We start from the raw sequence: 26,009 nt of genomic DNA, 5'->3' as shown, positions 1-26,009 counted from the left end.
GAATTATATGAAGAAAAATGTGTCATCAGGGTTGGAGGAAGACTCATGAAACAACCTTGCTTGCTGGAAATGAAGAGGACTTAAAAGTACTTCCTGATGATGACCAAAGACTATAGCCTTCAGTATGGATTGCACCACAATATAAAGACAAAGAAAAACCTTACAAATGGAGCAATAAATGACATCAGATAAAAGGAGAAAAAAACTGAAGCTGTCAAAGACTTCATTTTGCTTGGATACACAATCAACACTCACCATCAAAGCAACAGTTGAGAAATCAAACATTGTATTGCACAGAAGCTCTTTCAAGTTTTAAAAACCAGTCATCACTTTGAGGACTAAGGTACATCTGACTCAAGCCTTGGTATTTTCAATTGCCTTCTATGCATGCAAAAGCTGAATAATGAATAAGGAAGACTATATAATAATTGCTGTTATAAGTGCCGTTCAAGTCAGTTCCAACCCATAGTGAATGAATGCATTTAAATCCTGGTGTTGGTGAACAAAAATGAAATTACCATTTGTAATTTGTTCAACTGAAGAATAAATTAACCTGTTTTAGCATACACTGGATTGTTCTTGGATAAAAGGATGCTGAGACTCCATATCAGGCACTCTGTACATTTTGTCAGGTGGGACCAATCCCTGGAGGAGGACATGATGCTTATTAAAGTGAAGGATCAAGGAAAAAGAGGAAAACCCCCTATGAGACAGATTGATAACAGTGACAATAACAATGGACTCAAACATAACAATTGTATAGATGGAACACAATTTGGCAGTGTTTCCTTCTGTAGTACATAGGGTCTCAGTGGTACCTAAAATAACAAAAACAAAGGACCAAAGGGCAAGTGCAAGTTTTATGTAAGTGGTGGTGATGGTTATGTGCCGTGGAGTCGGCTCCGACTCATAGTGACACTATATAACATTTCCAAAGTTGTAAATCTTTATAGGAGCAAAAAGCCTCATCTTTCTCCCATGGAACAGCTGGTAGTTTCGAACTGCTGACCCTGAGATTAGCAGCCTGATTCATAACCACTACGCTGCCAGAGCTCCTTTTTACATACATAGAATATGTATAAACTAAAACTGACTGCAATTTAAAAAACAATTTTAGAGAAGATTCTACTGTGACCCATAGCTTAATAATTTAGGATTGTCCTCTAAACGAAATTTAGCTTATCCCAGATATTTAACAGGAATTCTCTGAGAAGTTCAATTATATCTTAAAATAAATTAAGAAAAATGTGTCATCAGGGTTGGAGGAAGACTAAGGTATCAGCATTTTATATGACTAAATTATGTAAGACCTTACCTCAGTTTAAAACTCATACTTTTATAGAATAAAGGATCCTATTACATTGATGGTATATATTCGTGAGGAGAGCACGGAACTGACTAGTGTTTTATTCTGTTGTATAATAGGATCACTCTCAGTCAGAACTGACTCGATGGCACCTAACATCAACAACTACTCAATTATGATTTGACCATAATGTATCTTTCCTAAAAAAAAAAAAAAAAAATCATTGATTTTTAGGAAAATATATACTAGTAATTGTGTTATATACATAAATACATAAAGTTTAATTTGGAATGCAAAAAATATGGAAAATGTTCTCACCTTCATTATTTATTACTCTACTGTTTACTATAAATCTGGAAAGGTTAGTGAACGTCTCATTTAAGAATGAAATAATTGTAAATGTTAATGTCATTTTACATGATGTAGATCAACTATATATATTTGAGACTCTATTATCCATTGCCATTTCCAAATCAAAATATGATGAAACGTATTCAAAACAGGTCATATAACAAATTTATACTTTATAACAAAGCTAAATATACAATTTATCATGTTAGGAGTTCCAACATATATATGGTTTCTCAGAACTCTTTAAAATGTTAAAAAGTAATCTGTTATATTTATAAAATAATATTCTAGTATATGCTTACCACTGACATTTCCCAATCAAAATACACAGGACCAATATTCAAAGCAGGTTATATAACAAATTCAAATAAAAGTTATATCAAAAGTACTAATTATGATAAGTAAAAGGAAGACATTATTTTTAAAATGAAATATAAGTTTGCTTCGGCCTATGTCATGAAGACAAATCAGAGTATTCTATAAGTTGCTGTGGATTTTTGGAGGTAAAATTCAGTAACAGGTTTCCGGCGTGCGTAAACCTTCTTAGGCTCTCATGTTAATGGGACACAGATAACTGCTGCCCGCACCACGAAACTCTTCCCTGCCTCCTGCTTTCTGCTCGCAGCCAGTGCCCGAGCTCACCAGCACATCTGTGGAGCCGCCCAAGCACTTGCAAACCCATTAGCTCCGGGACATCCACCAGTTCAGCAATAAGTACATCCAGTAGACGAAGACACTCACCCTGGAGCATACTATCAATCTGTATCCTCTTACCAATTATACTTTTGGTACAATAAAGCCCCTTTATGAGAAGGGCAGCTCTGTTTCAGCCAGATTTCATGGGAAGAATTTGATAAAATTGGAATGAGAAGAACTGTAGATTGGGTTCTGATTGTACATGAGCACTGGTTGCGCTATGTATTATTGCTCCAGCTGGGAAAAACGTTCTTCATATTATCCGGTGGTGAACTTAAGTTGAAGGACTAACATGCTTAATGGCAGAGATACTAGGTCGTCAACATGGAGTCCTTCAAGACTGGGTCACCACTGATAACTGGTGGAGACCAAATTGTGAACCTCCTCAGTATCCATATATTTCTGCACATATGACAAATCCTAAGTGCAGGGTCGCTATGAGTCGGAACTGACTCCATGGCACATAACCACCACCACCACCACCAGGGAACTAAAGTTGTTTCCGGTTCAACCAAGAGAAAGCCTTGTTTGCAGTTCCCAAAAATTACCAACTGGTAGGTACACCATGATTTGAACTGTACAACAATCACCAGGATTAGGACCCATCATTTCTAGTCTCCCTCAACTCTTGAGCAGGTTCAATTTTATATACAACTGAATTCCTGTGCAGTGAAAAAATCAAAGCACAGCTATCTACAGTGTAGAATAATAAACATGGTACACAAGGGTTTTGGTTTTATCTCTTTCCTAATCCCTAAATTGCTCCCTACTTTAGACTGTTTCAATATTAAAGTTAATAGGAATTACTAGATAGTGGTGTAAACAAATGTGATAACATTAAATTGACTTTTGATTCTACTCACATTTTTGTACAACATTAAACAAGTGGATTTTTTTTTTTTACTTTACATTAAACTTTTAAAAATTCTTTCAAAACAAATCAAATAACAGCAATTCTCAATTCATAGAAAAATTTAAAACATTTAAATTAAAATTGAAGAGTGTATGTTGCTGTTAAATGATGTCGAGTCAGTTCTGACTCCTAGCAATCCTGTATAGGGTTTACCAAGAGCAAATGGTGGGTTTGAACCGCAGATCTTGTGGTTCAAACCAAACTTGCAGTCCAGTACTTTATCCTACAGGACCACTCCAGGCCTCCAAAGATTGTATATAATTTTTAAAACATCTGATAATGCTTACTAATAGCCTATGCTAGACTCTGCTATCATTTTTTAATAAAATTTAAATTATATCAATGTTTATGAGGACAGACCCCTGGGGCACACTGTTGTCTGGTAGCAAATGCCAATCTCACCCTGGTCTCTAAGATTACAGACCAGACACACACATATACACACACACACATACATACATACATGTATGTACATAATGTACATACACAATGAAATATACACATACATAAAGGTAAGTTAAAAAGTATTACTCCACAATCATACAAGTCTTTCTTAAACAAAAATATCAAAATGTGAAGCGCTTGTTTTCTGACATATGTTCTATCTAGTCTATATACTTCTGACGGTAGTATTTGTACCTCTCTATCCCCAACCAAAGAATTCTATACTCTCTGGTTTACACCTCATCAAAATGGCAGTTTTGGCATCCTTGAGGGTCTCAAATCATGTTTAAATATCCTTAAAACATGTCTTAAGGAGCAAGATTATGGCTGTAGGATGGATGGGGTTAGGTTTCCCAGCAAGATTCTCATAGGACAGCTTTTGTTACCCTCAATGAATGGGCTAATGGGGGGGGGGGGGAATTCCCAGTGAATTTTCCTGGCTTTTTTCTTGCCATTGCAGTTTTCTATTTCCTTAAAACGTCTTCATAATAAAGCCCATGATATCCTGACTCCTTTGAGAAAAACCTATCAACATCATCCTTTTGTTGTTCTGTGCTGTTGAGTTGGTTCCCACTCATCAATACCATGGTATGTTTGAACTCTTGACCTGCAGTTAGAAGTATAGTGCTTACCCTACAGAAATACAAGTGGATGATTTAACAACCAGAAATTTATGCTTTCATAATGTAGGACACTAGAAATTTAAATTCAGAGTGCTGGCTCTTAGAAAAGGTTTTCTTTTTATTGACTTTGGGTAAAAGTCTTTGTCTCCTTTCAACATCTGTAGGAACAGAATTCCCTGCAAAATACTCACTCAGTTATGCCAAGAAATTTGGAAGACAACTACACAGATTACTGATTGGAACATATCATCTCTGTACCCATTCCAAAGAGAAGTGATACAATGGAATGTAGAAATCATCGGACAACATCATTAACATCACATGTTAAGTCAAATTTTCCTAAAGATAATTCAAAAACGGCTGCAACAGCACACTAACAGGGAACTGCCAGAGTTTCAAGCTGTTTTCAGACAACAATGTGGAACAAGTAATAGCATTGCTGATGTCAGACGGTTCTTGGCTGAAGTCAGAAAATAACAGAAAGATGTTTACCCTGTCCTTTATTGACTACACAAAACTTTCAACTGTGTGGAACATGACAAGCTACAGAGAATGAGTATTCCAGAAAACTTAATTATGTTCATGAAGAACCTGTACATGAACCAAGAGGCAGTTATTTGAACAGAACAAAGGGAATATTTTTAAATCAGGAAAGGTGTGCACCAGCATTGCATTTTTTCAGCACACTTGTTCAATCTATATGCTGAGCAAATGATCTGAGAAGCTGGATTATATGAAGAGTAACATGGTATCAAGTTTGGAGGATGAGGACTTAAAATACTTACAGATGATGATCAAAACCCACAGCCTTTGGTATGGGTTACACCTCAATGTAAAGAAAACAAAAATCCTCACCACTGGACCAATAAGTAATTTCATACTAAATGGAGAAAAGACTGAAGTCATTAAAGACTTCATTTTACTTTGATCCACCGTCAACACTTAAGGAAGTAGCAGTCAATAAATTAAACAACACATTGCATTAGGCAAACCTGCTGCACAAAACCTCTTTAAAGTGTTCAAGAGCAAGGAATTCAGGTTGAGGACTAAGATGTGCCTGACCTAAGCTTTGATATTTTCAATAACCTCATATGCATGTGAAAGTTGGAAAATGAACAGAGAAGACTGTAGAAGAATTGATGTAGTTGAGCTATGGTGTTAGAAGAGAATACTGAAAATAGCATGGACTCTCAAAAGAGCAAACAAATCTGTGTTGGAAGAAGTACAGCCAGATTGCTCCTTCGAAGCCAGTATGGCCAGACTTAACAACATATTTATACATTCACATACATATACAAACAAACATCAACTTTCAGCAAATCATGTAAACTCTGCAGCCTTATTTCCTCATGGGATTATTGTGTGAACTGATTCAGTTAATGTAAGCAAAGCACGGTTACAACTGTCCCAAGCTCATAGTAAAATCCATGTAACTATTAGTATCTATTGCCATCAATTCCAACTCATGAGGGGCAAAGCAGGGCTCTTCTCCATAGTTTTCAAATCAGTGACCTTATAGATATATATTACCACTGAAACAAACAAAAAAGTAAGATACTTTGGAATGTAAATTTAAAATATTAGAGGGAAATAGATAAAACTTGAAGGTAGGGAAACATGTTTTATCAACACATACTTTGAACTTTTGATTTTTTTTTTGCATGTCATATGAGATTGGTGAGTAGAGATAAATAATAGAAATGCAGCCTACCCCAAGCCATTGGTTAATAGTAGCAGCGACACAGGAAAACACTTTCCTGCTTCACTGTGCTGACAGTACATCTCCTAGATTCAGAAATTACATCCTCAGCAGCTGGACAATAAGATTCAATCTACACCAATGAAACATAAGGAAAGAAAAATTATACTAAATAGAAATGATTTATCATTATTATCAAAGAAATTCCAATATGTATTGAACAAGGAGCTCTGGTAGCGTAGTGGTTACGAATCAGGCTGCGAACCTCATGGTCAGCAGTTCGAAACTACCAGCTGGTCCATAGGAGAAAGATGAGGCTTTCTGCTCCCATAAAGATTTATAGCCTCAGAAACCCTATACGGGGTTGCTATAAGTCGGCACCGACTCCACGGCACATTACCACCACCACCACCAATATGTACTGAACAGGATTTATTTTTAACTGGTGACTGTATGTTGCTGTTTTTAAGCTGTGTTGAGTCAGTTCTGACTCAGAGTAACCCTGTATAGGGTTTCCCAGAAGCAGCTGGTGGGTTTGAACCGCCAACCTTGCCATTCCAACCTACCATGCGTCCAGGGCTTATCCTACAGCGCCATACCAGGACTCCAACTGGTCACAGTATAAGTACAGTTCAATTTATTTTGAAATTGAGATGTCCAGCCAGAATATTAACTTCTTATAGAAATTATAGTTTTGTATGTATAATTGTTAAATTTTGCAAGCAAATGATATTTCTACACTATTCCTCAACATTGTATAAAAAGAAAAACATGTTATCAACTAAAATTTATTTATTCTCTTGATTTTATCTAATTATCCCTAATGTGTTAGAGCATTATGTTTTAGGTTAGTCAGCAAATACCCATTTATTAAAAAAAATTACTTAGAAAAAAATAATAAAAAATATTAGTAAGTGAAAATTAAAAGTTTTTATTGAAGGGTCATACAAGTTGAAGATTTTTCTTGATACAGTAAATATCAAATTATTTCTGTATGTGTGTGACATATTTATAATCCATTTAAATATGTTTATTCTCTAATTGGATTATAGGAATTTGCCTCTTTTTAAATGGATTTTTAGGATATTATACTGGTTTTTAGGAGTTCTGGTATGACACTGTGGGTTAATGCACTGGACTGCAAAGTTGGTTTGAACCGCAAGATTGGCAGTTCAAGCTCACCAGTCGCTCTTTGAAAACCCTATACAGGGCCACTATGGATCAGAACCAACTTGACAGCACGCAACAACAACAACAGAGTAACGGTTGTAAGTAACTCTAGAAGTTATGAAGAAGAACTGAACACTTGTGGTATGTAGTAATAAAGAAATAAGACCTCAGGTTTTAGAAGAAAGTATCCTGGATTCCAATCTATCTACTAGTCACCATAAATTCTAGTTATTATAATTATGATTAAGTTTTGCAGAGTGCGCACACGCATTCAACATTATGCCTTTATGAAACAAAGAGAATGGTTGAGGAAACAACAAGAAGTAAGAAATTCAGCATAGTTTTGGGAAATGAAGTTGTTGTTGTTGTTAAGTACCGTGGAGTCAGTTCTAACTCATAGCGACGCTGCACAGCGTTTCTGAGGCTGCAAATCTTTACGGGAGCAGAGAGCCTCATCTTTCTCCCGCTTAACAGCTGGTAATTTCAAACTGCTGACCTTGAGGTTGGCAGCCCGACTCACAACCACTATGCTACCAGAGCTCCTCACTGTTGACTAATTTAGCACAACAAAGAAAACTTAAAAACTTAGTGGCAAAAAATTAAAAAGGAGGTTAATTAGAATTTAGAAATTGGTCTATTGGAACCCCAGAATGGCAAGGATAAAGTTACCAAGGGATTCTCTAAGTCTTTATAGAGAAGAGTTTGACACACAAATTGCCTATTCCATTCTAGTAGACCCCCTCTATCACACTTAGGAGTCTGAAACGTTGGCTACTATGTGCCAGACATGATACTGACCAAGGACTACGAAGCAGAAGATACTTGGGAGTTGTGGGATGTGGTTAAAATGAACCTGAACTGTTTCCTAGAGGCTGGCAGTCAAATGTATACTATCCAGAAAGATGTACGCCATCTCTTCAGAGAAACTGAGACCCCAGAAAACAGATACCACATAAATGCAAGGGATCTAACAGAAATTCTAGCTTACTGTTCAATCAAACTAATGGAGCCACCTAAACAACATGGCTTCTCCACCACCCTCATGCATCTGAGGAGGGCATCAAAATGTTCATGAAAAAATGAAATTAAAAAATAATGGATTTTTCCCCATCCATTAACTATTTGAAACTCCCTTGAACAACTTGCAACTAAACTTGTTATCTCATTAAATCAAGACTAAGAGAATCCTCACACATAAAAGAATCAAACCAAAAATAAATAAAGATACTCAAAGGAAACCTAAAAATACAGTGAGCAGAAGGAGCCTTAAGGAAAAAACTCAACAAACTATTATTAGAAATGCTAACAGATATAAGAAATGATAATTATAGCTATAAAATAATACATGGGGTAAAAATGGAATAATCAGAGACACAGTAAGAATTAAAATAAGAATAGCTGAAAAAAAACATTACGAAAAGAGAAAGTCTATAAAATCTACCAGATTGTAGAAAGAAATGAAAAATAAAAGGGTAGGGAGTAAATAAGTACAAGTTCAAAAGCTTATAGCATATGCATGACCTATGACCAAAGACAGATATCAGAAAAAAGAGAATGGCAGCAACATATTCAAATTTCTGATTGAAAATTATCTGCATGCTACATTTCTATATATTGCTGTTAAGTGCCACTGAATCAGTTCCAACTCATAGCAATCTTACACAGGGTTTCCAAGTAGTGGCCTATGGTTTGGAACCACCGACCTTGCCGTTAGCAGTCTTGTGCTTATACAACACCACGCCAGGACTATATAAAAGCTAATATCAATGCAAATATGATAGAATAATGGCATGTTCATATATTCGAAATTCTATTAGTTCTTTCTTTCCCAAGAAACTTAAAAAAAAATACTACCGTAACAAAAAGGAGAAAACAATAAAACAAAACAAAAAAGGAAAGTATGGGAACAGGAAACAGGATCTAGTACTGATGAACAGTTGGGGAAAGTAAAAAAAAAGTCCCCTCTGAAGGTGGCCTAGGAAGAAATGAATTTAGATGATAGATGGTCATGCAAAAAACAACCCCAAGATGTCTGCTATGCACCAACCCTGGGTGGCAACCAAAGTAGACTGTAAAATAGGCCATGGTGAAAAGGTCTCAACAAAGAATGGACAAAGTTGACAGAGTGTTTGAAACCATGATTAAGGAAAAATTATTGATGCGAATTTTCCAAAACTATGTTGCAACATAGGAAAAGCAATGATAGGTATATAGAAAATAAATTTAAATGAGGTAATGACTAACTCCAGAAAAATTTAGTAGTAAGGAAACAGTCATAACACAAGGTCGCTGTGAGTTTGGAACTGACTCGATGGCACTTAACAACAACAATTTGATATTTTCAGTCTTGTGCACGTTATTTAAATTTAAATAAAATTAATTTAAGAAATATATTTCTGTGTACAATGCAAAATTATAATATGGCTGATGTTTATTTCTAAATTTCAGCATAGAAATGGCTCACTTACTAGTCCTTTGGATGGCACAAATGGTTACACCCCGGACCACCAACTGAAATACTGGTGGTTTGAATCCACCCAGAGAGGGGTTGGAATATAGATCTGAAGATCTGCTCCTAAAAGGGCAACCTTAAAAACATGGGGTAACCATGAGTATAAATTGACTCAAAGGCAGTGAAAAACATTTCATTTATCTAACTAAACTATTGCTTCACAAAAAACCTACCAGATAATTTGAAGTTTAAACCTTTAAGCGGCAAAACTCATTTGTCCACCAATTGGTAAAGGTTTCTCTTCAGCTGTTTTTGTTTCATTGATAAATTCAACACTTTATTCCTGCCTTCCTGATGATTAAGTATCATTACTATGGATACCAGATATCATGCTGCCAGTAGGACTTTTAAGATATATAGAATATTCTGTCTTACATTAAATGGCCTCAGGTTTTTTTCTTGTTAAGTGTCTCCATTTTTCCCCCCAAGGACATGCTATCACCTGTGTCTACAACTTGTAAAGCTGTGTTTTTTTTATGTTGCATTCAGAAAATTAAGCAATCTGGTTATAATGACTACTGCATTCTATTCCCGGTCCTGTACCTACTAGAAAGAGAACTACCTTTTACTACTCTATGTAAAAACTGTCTTAAGAGCTTTACACCTTGTCACCTTGTTTAATACAAACAATTTTATGAGTTAAATGTAGTCAAGTGCACCTTACAGATATCAAGGCTAAACAAAATAAATCTGGCACGTGGGTTATACATTACTAGTAAGTAGCAATGTATGTGTTTTCTAATGTAAGACTCTTTCTACTAAACTCACTGCCAAAGCCTGTTGCCTAACTTTGAAGGCAATGCTACAACATCAGCAGAATTCTTTTGAGGATGAAATAAAGAAGCATAATCAACTCTAAAGAACTACATAAATTATCACTATTATAAATATATGTTAGAGTTATTGATAGATTTTGAGATCCTGCATAATAAATTACCCAAGTACAAATGTATGGACTTTATGAAATCTAGTCTCAGATTTATTCTGCTAACATTCAGGAATCCAAGCAATTTTAAAGTCAGACACAACCAGTGGTTTTCAAATATTATCCAGAACTAGTTTCTTCTAGCAAAGTCTTACAAGGAAAACTACGATGTAACAGGTAATCAGAGCTGTGTTAGTTGAAGTCAGTGGGTAGAGTTCCAGTATCCATACCGCCTATACCACCAGCAGTTCGAATCCACCATTGGCTTCATGGGAGAAAGATGAGGTTTTCTGCTCCCATATAACTTACGGCCTCAGAAACCATATACAAGGTTGCTATGAGTAGGAGCCGACTCATCGCCACACCACCACAACTAACACCACCACCAATATAACACAAAATTGAGCTCAAACACAGAGTCAAAGCTATGTTATCCATGATTAAGCTTTTCAGATAGGTGTTAAGTACCATCAAGTCAGTTCAGACTAGACCTGTGCAGGACTCCCGAGGCTGTAAATTGTTACGGGAGCAGAAAGCCTCATCTTTCTCTCTGTGGAGAGATTGCTGTGTTTGAACTGTCAACCTTGCTTATCTTACAGCCTAACAGTGTCACCAGCTCCCCTATATTAAGTAATGTTCAAAAGGAATAGGTTGTTATGTTAATGAGGCAGGATGAAAGTGGGATGCAACAAAACTTACTCTGGTCACAGTACTGATTCAAGGAGTTTCCCTAGCAGTATGGTGGCCTGTTGTTGTTGTTAATTTTCATCAAGTTGGTTCCAACTCATAACAACCCTGAATAGGGCTGCCAAGGAGCAGCTGGTGAGTTTGAACTGTCAACCTTGAAGTACAAACTGACGATGAGGTCCAGTGCTTATCCTATGGCACTACACCAGGACTCCTTATACTACCGTTTTTCATATAAGGGGTAAAGAGAGAGAGCTTGGAGCAGAGAAAAGGGACCTGACTACTACCAAGAAAGAGCCATGAGCAGAGTGCAAAAGAAGACAGCTGAGTATTTGAAAGATGATAACATATATTTTTTAATATTATCTTACTTCTTTTTTCAGAGAATTTGAAATGCCCCAAAATATCCTTAAATATATGGAGAATTTTTGCTGCTAGGAAAAAATTTGTTAATGGGAACATTAATTAATTTATGGATCTGTATTTTTGTTCGGGTAAAAATATATTAAATGTATAATTTTTAAAGGAAGGAAATATAGAATGACCTGGTTTTTAGGGATTAGTGTAAGTAAAACTGATTAAAATGTTTGAAAATATTTAGAATATGGAATCAAATAAACATGACACAATAGCAAGTACTTACATTGTAGCTTACTATATGCCACGGACCTAAGTACTCTACATACAAACATTCATGTTGTGAGGGAAAGAACTATTATTTTCCTAGTTTTACAGACAGAATACAGAGGCATAGAAAGGTAAAGTTACTTAACAAGTGAGTAAGTAACTGAGTTGAAATTTGAGCCCAGGCAATTTGGTTCCAGAGTCCACAATCTTTAATGTTATACTGTACTCTTAGCATTATTAATTTACTGAACATGATATTTTATTTGATTATCTGGATAACACTTCAGCTGTCAAGTTGTTGTTGTTAAGTGCTGTCAAGTCGGTTCTGACTCATAGAGACCCTGTATAGGGTTTTCAAGGAACAGCTGGGAAATTTGAACCGCCGACTTGCATACCTCAGAGGACCAGAAGTACATAATTATAAACTACCATTTATATGAAAGTATGTTCAAAATTGATAGAATAGCAGTTACCAAAAAAGTCATCTTATATATTTAAAATGCAATTTTCTCCCATAAGATTATAATTTGACAAAACAATATGCATGGCTCATGTAAACTACATAAATTTATGCATGGTTTATCCCATTTCTATTTTTTTCCTATACTAGTAGAAGTAATACAATATAGTAATACAATCTCCTTTGTATTTAGAGATTTATACGTCAATTACATAAAGCAATATAACACAGAGAAACAAGGTAAATATTATCGTTGATCATTGTATGAAACACTATACTGCCTATTTAATAGTATGATATCACAATGATTCTAAGACACATATTTTTTCACATATAATTATAATATGCTTTATAATCAATCTGATCTGAAAGCACAGTGTGATAGTTTAATTGACAGCAGCAGTTTTGTTTTGCTTCTTTTTGTTGTTCTGACTCACAGCAACCCTGATTTCCAAGGAGTGGTTGGTGGGTTTAAGGTGCTGACATTGCGGTTAGCAGTCCAGTGCTTATTGTACAGCACCACACCATCAAATCATGCATTTGATGAAACACCGTAGCTAATGTTTACACAGCACTAATAATTATCAGTCACGATACCAGTTGCTGTTTCCTATTTAGTAATTCAATCTTCCTACCAATTTTGTAAAGTATGTACTATTATACCTCTTTTACTCATGAAAAAAACGAAGGCAGAGAGAGCTTAACTAAATTACTAGAGTTCATGCAGCTATGAAGTGGCAGAATAGGGGCTCAAACTTCAGCAGAAATCTGCATAATTTGTCCCTAAGACCTGAAAACCTCTACTACGATTTTCTTCTTTAAAATTTCAATTGTGTCTAGCTGAAACATTTTGTAAACAGAACTTAGTGTTCCTTTTGTTGTTGTTGTTGTTAAGAATAAGGGTAAAATAGTATGGTGCTGTCAGATAAACACTGGACCAAAAGGTCAGTTTGAATTTCAATGCTGGAGGTTCAAACCGACCAGCCACTCCTCAGAAACCCTATACAGGGTCCTGAGTTGTAATCAAATTGGCAGCACTTACAACAATGACAACAACCTGGTTGCTAGGTAACATAAATGGGACAATTAGCATTCATTCTTCAACTCCCTGCTCAGTTGTTTCTCACAACCTCTCTTGAAATTCCTTGGGTTCAAATATACTCATACTTTCATTTCTGAATGTAGAAGTTTAAGCAATGAATAAAAGTTCCAATGTTACGAAAGTTCCAAAATGTACTACTTTACGGACTTCAAACTCATGACTAAAGAAACTGAGTACAATAGTGATTTTTATTAATAGTTTTATTACAAATAAATGCTAAATAATTTATTATAACTAACTTTATCAATATTTCCTATGTGAACCCAAATAATTATTTGATAAATAAGTAGAACCTCAAAACTACTAACTATGGGAGAGGAAAAATTACAAACAACCAACTGCCTATGTAATTTACTGACTCAATGTTGCTTTACAGTTGAAACAATACCATTTATTGAGTACTAGGTCTGTATTTTAGCACTCAATAAATGTTATACCAAGAAGCTGTGGTAGCGTATTAGTTACTCAGGCTGCTACCCTCAAGGTCAGCAGTTTGAAACTATCAGCTGTTCTGCAGAAGAAACAAGAGGCTTTCTGCTCCAGTAAAGATTTACAGCCTCGGAAACCCTATACAGGGTCACTATGAGATGAAACAGACTCCATGGCATACCACCAACCAAGTCTGTATTTTGATGAAGTACAAACTCTTTTACGTACACCATCACAACCAATCCACACTACATAATTCTTTCAAATAGAAACTAACATATCCATTTTTATATTGGGAAAGTATTAAAAAAAAAAAAATCAAGACACTTGTCCCCAAATTACTGAATTGGCAAGTCATAAGACCAAACTTCATATTCAGTTCTAATTTACTTTAAACCCTTTGTTATTCTATATAAGAAGTATGTGCAAGTAAAATGGGTGAAAATTTTAGAAACAGGCACTGACAGTAAAATTTATACATGATATGTTAAAGGGCTATTTAAGTTGCAAACATATGTACAACAGGTAAGTCTACTTCAGTGTTTCTAAGAGATAAAAATGTTAAAACTTTATCTACTCTAGCCAAATATATTTAAAACACATTTATGAAAATTTCTTCTAAAATGTATCCACATGTAACTTCATAAAACACAATCAAGATTTCTTGCTGAAGCAATGATCACTGTTATCAGTAATTACTCTGTATGACAGAAATAGCTGCAGGGATAGGTAGTTTAATAGAGACAAAACTTAAGAGACATAGGATCTAAGAGTTATGTAGGAGTCCTGGTGTGGTACCATGGGTTAATGGGCTGGAATGCAAAGTTGGTTTGAACCACCAGGTTGGCGGTTCAAGCTCATCAATTACTCCTCAGAAACCTAATACAGGATCGCTATGAGTCAGGACTGACTCCACACAGCCCTTAACAACAAAGAGTTCTGAAAGTTTGTTTAAAGACACCTTTGCTGAGAAAATCCACTTTAATCGCGGGTTTTTGAGTACAAAAAAACACAACAACAAACAAATCACATGGCCTTACAAATGGAGAGAGTTCAGTAAATCTTAATTATTATTATTATTAATTTTGCAACATTGTCCCTTATCTAATGCTTTATTTCTTAGTTAATAAGGAAACTAAACCCCTTTTGTTGTTGTTAAATATCTTCAAGTCAGTTCTAACTCATAGTGACCCTGTATAATATAAAGTTTCCAAGGAGCTGCTAGTGGATTTGGAAAATCTTTGGGTTAGCAGTTCAGCGTTTATCCCACAGCACCACATAAGGATTCCAATCTCTCTTTATATGACCTTAAAGTCAAAAAGTATTTCTACAAAATCATCCAAAGCTTCTAAACCTTAATTAAACAAAAATATCAAAATGTAAAACTATTATTTCTCAACATAACTTCCATCTAAGTCTATATTAGGAGTCCTAGTGTGGCGCTGAGGGTTAATGTGCTGGACTGCAGGGTTGGTTTGAACCTCAAGGTCAGAAGTTCAGGCTCCTCAGAAACCCTATAGAGGGTCGCTGTGAGTTGGAATCAACTCAAAGGCACTTAACAACAACAAGCTCTATAAACACCTGAAAGCAGTTTCTATCCCTCCAATCTGTTCTCAAGGGGAGCGCAGTAACTCTGAAGGATAAGCACTGAACCTGCAAACCACAGGTTGGCAGTTTGAGTCCACCAGTTCGAGTTCACCAAGGAGAAAGATGAGACTTTCTGCTCCTGCAAAGATTTTCAGTCTCAGAAACTCTACAGAGGGTCACTATGAGTGGGAACCAACTCAACAGCACTTAACAACGACAACTCTTTCCAAAGAATCCTGCAGTCTTTGATTTAATCCACATGCAAACAGTGGTTTTGGCATCCTTGAGGAGCACAGATCCTGTTCAACTTTAATGTTCTCTCTGAGTTTAGGAAAGAAAAAGAAGTTTGAAGAGTAAAGATCAGGGCTGTATGGTGGATAGGGAAAGGTTTCTCAGTGAAATTCTCATAGGATAGCCTTTGCTACTCTTGAAAAATGAGCAGGTGCATTGTAATGATGGAAAAAAATTCCTCAGCACAACTTTCCTGATCCTTTTCTCACCAATGCACTTTTCCAATTTTCTTGAAACTTCACAATAAGCCCTTGTGATCATCCTGTGTCTTTTGAGAAAATTTACCAATATCACCCCTTCAGAATCCTGAAGGAAAAAAAAAAAAAAAACCACCATAACCTTTTGTGCTTATCTCTCTGCCTTGCATTTATTTATTTAACTGGTCCATCGGATCTTCTGTTTTGATTGGATTTTTTTTGCCACTGTTTTGACTATTCCCTAATGAGACCAAGAAAAGTGTATTACTGAAAGAACTTGTCTATAGCCATCCACTAATCACAGAGGGACATTCAAGTATATTTTTCTTGGAATAAGCATGTGCATGCATGAGTCCTGGTGTGGCCCTGAGGGTTAATGCGCTGTACTGCAAAATTGGTTTGAACAAGCTTACCAGCCACTCCTTGGAAGCCCTATACAAGGTCACAATGGGTTGGAACCGATAATGATGGCACTTAACAAAAATAACATATATGCACTGGAACCCTAGTAGCAATACTTTTGACTTACCCTCGTATAACTATGGAAGCAATATTTGCAATTCTAAAAATAAAATAAAACATACTGAGAAAAATGTCTTACTTGACATTTGTGTTTTCTTATTGATATAGCAGTTTGTTGGTAAGTGTTATTAAGTAGTTTCAACTCCCAGCACATCTGCATAGGATTTCCAAGGAGCAGCTGGTGGGTTTGAACCACTAACCTCGGGGTTCACAGTCAAGTGCTTATCCTAGAGTGCCTCACAAGGACTCCATTAACAATATTAGAACAAAGTAAAGTGAAAAATTTAGTTTATAAATTTCAAAAAAAGACTAAATGCTACTCTTCCTTAATTCTTAGATAAACATTCCATTTTTCTTTTCCTTCCATTAAAGCTAGAATCTGGGAATATATCCTTAACTGCACATTAAAGGATTTCTCATATAAATTGAGCTCAATAAGTATCTAAACAATTTTTGAAAATCCATTTCATTTCCATTAAAAATGCTTGCCTTCAATTCAACTCACCTAATCCTAAAAACATCACAAAGATACACCAAGTTAATACCTAAAAACCAGTACAGTATGGTATATACAGTTGGGTTAAATTTCAATTTGTTTAAATTATAAAATATTCAATTTGAGTATAATTTACAAACAGTATCTTCATAAAAATTACTCATAGTTTCTCTTCTCTACATTATCCTATGAAGTTTACACATTTTGTTTGATTCAAACATTTTGATACTGGTTAGAGTAACTCACTCTGTAGAACCATTAATAAGGTCATTTATTCTGTTCTGTATATGGTTATTTTTCTATACCTGTCTAATTTCTACTCTCCTGCTTCATTAACTTTCCATTTCCTCCTGTCTATTAAATCTGAAATAATTATCTCAAAATACAAAGTATCAGATAACATTTTAAGGGGTTTTATTTTTCTTCACTCAAAATGAACTAAGTTACGCTGTTTTTTCAATATTTCTTTTTTCTTTTTTCCTTTTGATAACTAACAAAGCTCTCTTCACTACTATATCTTTAGTGAGGAAAAAGCCTAACAATTATCTTAATTTCTAACTGTACTTAAACTATCTGAAAAGTTCCTTGGTGTTTACTACATAACAATTCTTAAACCTATAAAAATAACAAACTTCTATTAGCAAAGAGATCAAGGGGGAAAGTAGAAATGAAGAAATAGCTGCTAGAATCTTGGAAAAGGTAAGCAGATAACACTGAAAGATTTAGAGATTTAAAAAAATATATCCATGTTTATGTGTGTTTAGGGAATCCCTGTATATGTCCTGATTTAGCATTGTAGTACGGGCATTGCAAGATCGGCAGTTCAAACCCACCAGAGTCACTCCTCAGAAACCCTATACAACAGGATCACTACGGGTCAGAATGGACTTAACTACACTTAAAAACAACAGTGTGTATCATTGTCTGTGTTTGGCAATATTGCTAATCTCTGTTTACCTAACAGTAACCATTACTTATAACAGCTTTCTCGAAATACCTTGTTGGCAGTAATTCAAATTTATGTACACTACCGCTGAGCCACACGCACAAAAAAAATCACTACTTTGAAACTCAAAAGAACCTAAAACCTGAAAGCAGTGCTACAAAATGTAAAGAGCAGGAACTCTGCAGTAAAATCAATCAGAGTTCAGAACATTCTTCCAATTACTAGTTGTATTACTTTGGTCAGGTTACCTCATTTCTAAAATGGTTTAATATATGTTGTTGTTACATGTCATCCAGTTGGTTCCTACTCATAGCAACCTTGTGTAGGGTTTCTAAGGAGTGGCTGCTGTGTTCACTTACAGTTCAAACTAACCTTCTGGTCCAGTGCTTGATCCACAGCGCCACACTAGGACTCATATGTATGTATTTCCAGGATAGTTGGAGACAATAAGTAACAATTTTTTGTGAACAATATCTAGGAAATCATACCTTCAAGTCAGGCAATATAGTAATCTACACAACCAAATTAGCCTAATTAAACTAAAGTATTGTAAAATAGATATATGTTGAAAATGCATTACTGTACCCATTCAACAATATCTCCATGTAATTTTCAGCAACACTGATTATATTCTTCAGTTGTGCAACAATCTCTCCTTTTCAGACTTGTTCCTTTCATTAACATAAACTCACTGCCTTTTATACATTCAGATTGCTATTGTCAACCTGATCTCAAATAGAACAGATCTTAAAAGAGTATACTGTTCAAGGCAAACTTACTTTACTAGTTAATCTAAACTACTATTTCGTTTTACTAAGACTTCAAGGAATATTTCTGGTTATAACAATTGTATAAGCAATAATTTTGAGGGTTCATCCAGTCTGCATGGTCCAGAAAGTCTGAAAGTCTCAAAGAATATAATCAGTGTCACTGAACTACACATGTAGAAACTTGAACTGATGTATGTTTTGATGTGTATATTATCAACAACAACAACAAAAAAAAATGCATTATTCAATGCATCTGCTAGCTGGCACAAAAGTAAGAAGTACTTTAGTCCAGACATAAATGAATGCAGGAACTCAAAGGGCTAAGCAGAACTCTTTAAGTCACTTGCTAAACTCCGTGTCATAAGGGAGAAAAGAGACCCCCCCATCTTCAAATATATAAATATTACAGAGACTCTTTATTGTTGTTAGTGCCACCAAGTCAATTCCGACCCATAATGCCTCTGTATAAGTTTCCAAAGAGTGGTTGGTGAATTTGAACCACCCACCTTGTAGTTTAAACCAACCTTGTGCTTATTCTACAGCTCCACACCTGGACTCAGAGATTCTTTGTTAGGGTTTGTTGAGTGCCACACCAGAACTCCTTTATTAAAACTAAAAGAGGAATTTAAAAAAAAGGCAAACTCAGATCACCCAAGTGCAGGAAACCACTGATGATGCCATATGAGTTTCCAAAGTTCCATCAGGGAGTTCTGGTATGGTGCTGCGGGTTAATGTGCTGGACTGCAAAGTCGGTTTGCACCACAAGGTCAGCAGCTCAAGCTCACCAGCCGCTCCTCGGAAACCCTATACAGGGTCACTATGAGTCAGAACCGACTCACTGGCACTTCACAACAACAATCTGGGAGCAAAGGAATCCCCTCCCATAACTACAACAGCTGGAAGCAACATATCACACAAGTATGCCAGGCCTATCGAAAGCAGGAGGGAACTTCTGCAGACAGGAAAGCTTATAGACAGTCTCTGAGTTTCTGGGGTATCACAGCCAGGCAATTAAGGGTGTGCCTGGGAATGTTCCTGAGTGGGTTCTTTGAGTCAAGGGGCCCCAAATCCACTTTTAAATAAACTCTGCTTCTAACTGGCATTTCAGCTGTCAGAGGTTCAAAACATACTCAAGAAAAATTGGCAGCTTACCATTTAAAACTAGGCACAAAATGGAATTAAACTCTGCCTGCCTGGAGTGATTCACAGGTAAAAAGCTTTCAGATTTCATGCTCTACAGCGTATGGTAATCTGATTATAAATCTTTTGATCTTCCTAAATGGAGTCCTGGAGTGGCTCTGTAGGCTAAGCACTAGACTGCTAACCACAAGGTCAACAGTACAAATCACCAGTAGATCCTTGGAAACCTATTACTGGGTCACTATGAGTTGGAGTCCAATTGTGGCACTGTGGGCTAATGCGTCAGACTGCAAAGTCGTTTAAACTGCAAGGTTGGTGGTTCAAGCTCACCAGTGCTCCTTGGAAACCCTATACGGGTCACTATGGGTCGGAATTGATTTGACAGCATTTAACAACAACAACAATGAGCTGGAACTGGCTTGACAACACTTAACAACAGGAGTTCTGGTACTGTACTGGGTTAGAATTGGGCTGCTAACCACAAGGTAAACAGTTTGAAACTACCAGTTGCTCCCCTGGTGAAAGATGAGGCTTTCTGCTCCCATAAAGATTTATAGCCTCAGAAACCCTCCACTCAACAGCACATAACCACCACCACCACCACCAACAACAACAACAACAACAACTGTGTGAAATGGAATTCTATGTGGTGCTATAGGATAAGCAATGAACTGCTGACTGAAAGATCAGAGGTTCAAACTCACCAGCTACTCTTCAGAAACGTTATATAGGGCAACTATGAGTCCGAATCTAGCCAACAGCACTTAATAACCATGTGAATCAGCATAAAAATATAACATGTGCCCAAGACAGGCAGACTAGTGTAAGACACCTCCATAATATTTACATCTTAATGAGCCACACCACCATTGTAAGAGCAAAATAGAAACTCCCACTCACCCCTAGACAGTTCCCCAAAACTTATAAAATTGAGGGGAAAAAAATCCCTGAGAATTCATAGCAAAAAGTCTGTTTTCAAGCAGGTTTTCCACCTGAATTCATATCTAGATAGTGGAGTCCTGGTGAGGCACTATAGGATAAATTCTGGACCGCTAACTACATGGTCAATGGTTCAAACCCACCAGTCACTCCTCAGAAACCCTATACAGGGTCGCTATGAGTCGGAACCGATTCAACAGCACTGGGGGTGGGGGGGTGGGGGGGAGGAAGTTTGAATAACTTCAAATCAAAAGTATTACTTCAAATTACTCCAAAGTGGGAGTGACCATAGATATTTGGTAAAAGCAAACGCAAAACTACTCTACAGAAAATCACCTTTGAAACAAGGCTCCAAAAATTCCTAAATATAAATTTGCAAGTAAAATTAACATCACTAATATTTCTTAGACTATACAAGTCTCAAAGGGAGAGCCAACAAACGCACAAAAAAGTAAAATGATCACAAACATTTTCCAAGTATGCTTAACATGTTTCAAGATATAAAATGAGACTTGAAAATATAAAGCAGAGATCTGGAAAAAAAAAAAAAAAATCAAACAACACTAGAATGGAAAAAACTAGAATTAAAGACCTTAGCAGAGTATTTTATGTAAAGAATCTAATAATACATTTCAATTAATTTCTTTTTCTTTCAAAAACAAAAATTGTGATTGAAAGAGCAGAACATCTGAATTATTTAAAAGCCTGAATTATAGTATACATTTGTGTGCAGTTTATTAAATCTTATTTCTTGACAACAAATCAGATCGGTAAAATATTAACAAAGAGAGAAGACTGAAGGAAGATGATACATTTGGATATTTTAAATGTTTCCAATGTAATTTTTTTAAACAACCTTAAAAAATTTCATTGCAATCTTATTTGTTCTCTTAATCTATACAAGTCTTTTTCATCATAGAAAGTAATTGGATTAAGCCTCATATCTACATATATAAATTACCAAAACCTCAAAGTAGAAATCAAAGATGTAAAATGTGACCACTGATCAGAAGTTATCACACTTAGAGCATAGCTCGTTGCAATTTCCTAGTTGAAAAGAGTCAATTCCAGATTGTGTTTCAAATTTTTAGTTCTTCAGAAGTATACTACTTGTAAAATTGTTCTTCACTCTTTGTAACAGAAATAAAACAAAGCCAGATGAGTTTTGAAGTTCTGTTCAATTCATAGTTTAAAGATTCAGTATTTTTGGTATGTGATGATTCTTTATCTTCCATTTCTGGTTCTTAAAGGATCTATAAAATTATATAATAGAAAGGGTAGCAGGAAGAAACCATTTTCATTCTTACTCAAACAAATGTTTGTTTTTTTAACTTCATTCATTTACCTGAATGAGTTTTCATTCAAAGTCACTGTCATGGAGTTGGTTCCAAATGATAGGACCCTATAGTACAGAGCAGAGCTGCTCCCTAGGGTTTCTGAAACTGCCCATTTCTATGGCAGCAGACAGCCTCATTTTAGCAGCCCAACTCATAACCCACTGCACCAGCAGGGCTCCTTTATTCAAATAGAGATACATACTATTCTTTTTTACTTAATTTCAAATGTAATCCTGTAAAGATTACAGCCTCAGAAACCCTCCAGGGCAATTCTAGTCTGTCATATAAGGTTCTATGAGTCAGAATCAACTCAACAGCAGCTGGTTTGGTATGACTTTTATATTACTGAAAATCTGTCACTGGAAAATCTGCAGTTGCAAAATGAACTTCTTACTGAAATGTCGTTGCTGTTGTTATTAAGTGCCATAGAGTTGGTTTCAACTCATAACAACCCTGTATAGGGTTTCCAAGGCTATAAATCTTTACATGAGCAGAAAGCCTCATCTTTCTCCCATGAACGACCAGTAGTGTTGAACTGCTGATCTTGAGTTTAGCAGCCTGACTCTTAGCCACTGCTACCAGAGCTCCTTACATACACTATAAATGTATATGTACATATGCACATACACATACACATATATGCACACATTTAAAGCCAATGAATAAAAGTTTCAAAAGGCATTTTGTTCCCCAAACAAGCAATACTTATAACTACTCAGGTAGGTTAACCGACTTGTCCATCACCTTTTTGAATTGTATTGAAATCACTGCTATGGCACTGAGATGTGCTCAGATAAAATCTTCCACAAATTTATATCATGTTCTTTAAAAAACTATTCCACCTGAAATTTATTTTAGTAAGGTTAATGTAGTATTATTGATACTCTACCTTGTTTGATTTTCCCAAATTCTGTGAAATGCTTATTTTCAAAGACTGTAAGTATGTTTAAGAAAAAGTATTTGGCCTAGCTTAATCTACTGTCCAAACATTCACAAAGCTGGATAGATAACAAGATTTGTCTGTTCTCTTCCTTATCTGTCACCACACCGATTTGCCTCATAGACTAGTGAGGGATGGGGGGAGAGCAATGATTGTTGATGTGCTATTTTAGTTTAAAAACATAGATTAAAAGGTTTTGGTATACATGTCACATAATGTTTAATGGTATTTTTTCTATTGTTAGGTTTGGAAACTCAGGCTCAAAGGGGAAAACAAAAGGAAGTACCCTCACATTTGAAAAAGAACTGCAAACAAGTGAGACCAGACAGTTTTCTTATGGGACCACTCCTCTCCTAGGGTGCCTGGTGTAGAGCTGTAGCATAAACACTGGACTACAAACCATAAGGTCGGCAAGTCAAATCCACCGGCATGTCCTCTGAAACCCTATACAGGGTCACTATGAATCGGAACCAACTCTAAGACACTTAACAATAACAGCAACAACATGGTACTGCAAGCCAAACAAATGACTCATTTTACTGATAGTGCTCACAAGAAGATACTGGTTTAAATCAGTACTTCAGTAGTATATTTACAGATATTCTTCATTCTGGACTGAATACAGAAGCAAAAACAAGAGAGAGAAAATTGAAGAGTGATGGCAGGAATAAAGCATGCTGTTGGGTATGTTGTCAGGAAGGACCAATTCCTGGAAAATGACATCATGCTTGGTAAACGCAGGGTCAGCAAAAAAGAGGAAGACACCCTCTCCACCCCCCACCGCCCCAATGACCTGGATTGGCACAGTATCAGCAACAATGGGCTCAAACATAACAACTGTGAGAATGGCACAGGACTAGGCAGTGTTTCCTTCTGTTGTACATGGAGTGGCTATGAGTCAGAACAGATTCAAAGGTACCACTGTCAACAAAATGAGAATGGAGCAATCAGCGTTAGCGCCATGGGTTGACCCTTCAGAAAACAATTGGTCCTGAGACCTCTTGTCAATACCTGAACAGCAATGGCCACAGACGGTAAGGAGTCTCCAGCAGCAGCTAGAGTTGTTATGTGCTGTGGAGTCGGCTCTGACTCATAGCAACCCTGTACAGGGTTTCCAAGGCTGTTAAATCTAAATGGCTAGAACACAGAGGGGCTGAAAGAGAGTTCCCTAAAGATGGACACCTCACATTAAGTAACTATGTAATAGGGAACTTCAGTAAAGCCCTTCAGAGACATGCATTGTACCGAAGAGCCACCAGCTGCAGACCTGTCACAAAGATGGTATTAACGGCCAATCCAAAAACAAAAAAAACCATTACCACTGAGTCAATGTTGGCTGATAGTGACCCTCTAAGACAGAACAGAACTATGCCATAGGGTTTCCAAGACTATAATCCTTACAGAGCCAACAATCTCATCTTTCTCCCAGGGAGGGGCTCCAGTGGGTATTGAGCACTAACTACCACACCAGCAGGTCTAATTCAACAATAGCCTGACACATAGAATTGGAAACAACTGCAAAGACAAGAAAAGGAGAATGCTGAAAGGAATCAAATAAGACTAATTTTTATAGTGTGTGTTGTTATTGTTTGTTCTGTTGCTATTTTCAAGAAGGGGTTTATGTAGATAAATGACAAAATATGCTGGAAAGAGAAGCAATAAATCAAATCATGTGAATGATATTAAGAAACTAGCACTTTAAGGATAAAGTAATTTATAGAAAAAAATTAATAACATTTAAATGATTTGATTTGTTTGATTCATATACATACCCATATGGAGATGCACAAACAAAAGTTCAAAACAGTTCTGAGCTGAACAAATTGACTTAAAAATTACCTACATTAAGGTAATAATTAAAGCTAGAGGAATCTACAGGGGCAAGGACAAAATCTAATGGAACATATTGATAAGATGCTTTTTTAAAAAGAGAGCAGTACCTTGAGAAGGCATGATCAGACAAATTATAAGAGAATGAGCATCATACATTGTCAAGAAAGCCAAGGGCGGAAGGTACCAAAGAAGACAGGGATTATCAACATGGAATTCAACAAAGAATTAAAAGGGAATGACTAGATGTCTGACAAGGTTATATCAGTAAATTGAGGAATTAAGTTGATGCAAACAAACTTTGAGAGAGTAGGATTGCTTCAAGGTAGCAGAATGCTGAAAAAATAAGAGTATACAGAGTTTCCGGTCATGAAAATTGATGGCAAGAACCATAAAAAGGTATCAAATTCTAAGAAAGGGTTTAATTTTGATTTATATTTTAATATTAATAAGAACTGTACATTTTATAGGCTGAGAAAAAAGATGTAAAGTTTGTTATAAAAAGTTAGCAACATTCAAAAGAATGAGGTTAATGATAAAAATGAAATTCTGAAAAGGGTAAAGGAGACAACCAGGGATAACTTCCAAAGAGGGAGAAATAATTGTATCTCTACAGACGTAGGCAAGCATCAGAGGTTAAATTGCAGAGTAATTCTGAAGGAAAAGGAAGTTGATACAAGTCCTTGAAGATGATTTAAATAAACTGTGGAAGTAAGTTCATTTTCAGAGTGTCCAGTTGGTGGGGTCAATTTCTAAGCAGACAGTGATGAAAAAAGTTTGACTGACAAAGGATAGGAAGCTAAATAAAGATAAAGAAATGGATAACAGCAGAAGAGCTGGCTCAACTGAAATTATATGTTAGACTCAGTAATAGAATCAATTGGTCCAATTTTAGTCGTTTTCTCTAGAGATGCTCAGCAACCTCAGAGCAAAAGTACCTAAAGTGGATGGTAATAAAAATACAAGGCTGAGTTAATCCAATCTTCTGTTTATATCTTAAACACTGGCAGCTCAATAAAACAAATATTAAAGTCAAATCCATTGCCATGGAGTAGAGTGTGATTCATAGA

At 36.0% G+C, this 26,009-nt stretch overlaps 1 protein-coding gene and 1 pseudogene across 2 annotated transcripts in view; one reads left to right on the top strand and one right to left on the bottom strand.

The window, feature by feature from the left end:
* The window catches only part of LOC102811823, a 5,289-nt pseudogene extending 2,278 nt beyond the window's left edge, over positions 1 to 3,011 (top strand).
* Positions 1 to 26,009, bottom strand: part of LOC102826306 (RNA-binding protein Nova-1-like) — a 182,390-nt gene that overhangs the window by 131,795 nt on the left and 24,586 nt on the right. The window lies entirely within an intron of this gene.

Source organism: Chrysochloris asiatica, unplaced genomic scaffold (genome assembly GCF_000296735.1).
Source record: "Chrysochloris asiatica unplaced genomic scaffold, ChrAsi1.0 scaffold00017, whole genome shotgun sequence".
Lineage (NCBI taxonomy): Eukaryota > Metazoa > Chordata > Mammalia > Afrosoricida > Chrysochloridae > Chrysochloris > Chrysochloris asiatica.
This window is presented reverse-complemented; position numbering and strand designations above follow the sequence as displayed.